The sequence below is a fragment of the Octopus bimaculoides genome, chromosome 1 (genome assembly GCF_001194135.2).
Source record: "Octopus bimaculoides isolate UCB-OBI-ISO-001 chromosome 1, ASM119413v2, whole genome shotgun sequence".
Classification (NCBI taxonomy): domain Eukaryota; kingdom Metazoa; phylum Mollusca; class Cephalopoda; order Octopoda; family Octopodidae; genus Octopus; species Octopus bimaculoides.
In genome coordinates this window covers 181,455,669-181,457,047 of record NC_068981.1, presented here as the reverse complement: position 1 = coordinate 181,457,047, position 1,379 = coordinate 181,455,669, and positions in this window count along the sequence as shown.

Here is a 1,379-nt window from a genome sequence, read left to right as displayed (position 1 = left end):
TATATATATATATATATATGCATAAATATATATACATATATATGTGTGTGTGTGTGTCTGTGTGTATATATGCATATATACATGCATAGATAGATAGATAGATAGATAGATAGATAGATAGATAGATAGATAGATAGATAGATAGATGCAACCACTATACCGATGTCTTACGTTTGCTGTCAGTAGTGTTGGTCTACTGAGATTATTTCAGTCAACGAGCGACAAGACTGGATGGAAGCCAGAATAAGCAAAACAAAAACCAAAGATGACTGACTAAAGCATCCCGTCTCGTGTAAGACTAGATGTTAGAATTATGATCATATTTCACGAGACAATATTGATAAAATTAAGTCCAAAGCAAGCTAATCCTTGTAAATATCTTCTTTTATTATTATTACAATCATTTGCCCATAAGGCGGCAAACTGATAGAATCTTTAGCATACGGGGCAGAATGTTTAGAGGCATTTCGTCCGTCTTTACGTTCTGTGCTCAAATTTCGCCGAGATTGACTTTACCTGTCATCCTTTCGGGGTCGAAAAATATGTATCAGTCGAGCACTGGGACCGATGTGATCGACTTAATGCCTTCCCCGAAATTGCTGGCCTTGTGCCAACATTTGAAACCATTATTATTATTCGCTCTGGGTTAAGTTTTAATGAAGGAAGTTTCATATGTTCCCAATCTATATTTGCGAAGGCGCGTACACACACACACACACACACACGCACGACCAGTACCAAGTATGGGCTACCTTTTGCGAGAGAAGCAGGCGTATGAATCATGACGGTCCATTTTGTTAAGAACGCCGAAGTCTGTAGTTATCGTCCTGTGACATCTTCTCGTATAGACGTTAGGTACTTAAAGAGCACAGATTACATCGGTTGACGAAATTTGGTTAGAACTGATGATGGGACTGTTATGCCACGTGATATCAGTGTAAATTACACATCATCAGCAAAAAGCACTCAAGCACCGAATGTCACATCGAAAATCAGTCAACCAAATCACGCTAGACAACTCTCCCATCTTTCGGTGCAGACAAAATTTTGTCAAGTGATATAATCTGTGCTTTTTTTTTTTTTTTTAGCAAGACGATAATCTCAATCTACGGCGTTCTTAACAACACAACCAAGTTAAGTCGGGTATACTCTTTTACTTGTTTCAGTCATTTGACTGCGGCCATGCTGGAACACCACCTTTATAGTCGAGCAAATCGACCCCAGAGCTTATTCTTTGTAAGCCTAGTACTTATTCTATCGGTCTCTTTTGCCGAACCGCTAAGTTACGGGGGACGCAAACACACCAGCATCGGTTGTCAAGCGATACTGGGGGACAAACAGACGCACAAACATATGCACACACACACACACACACACAC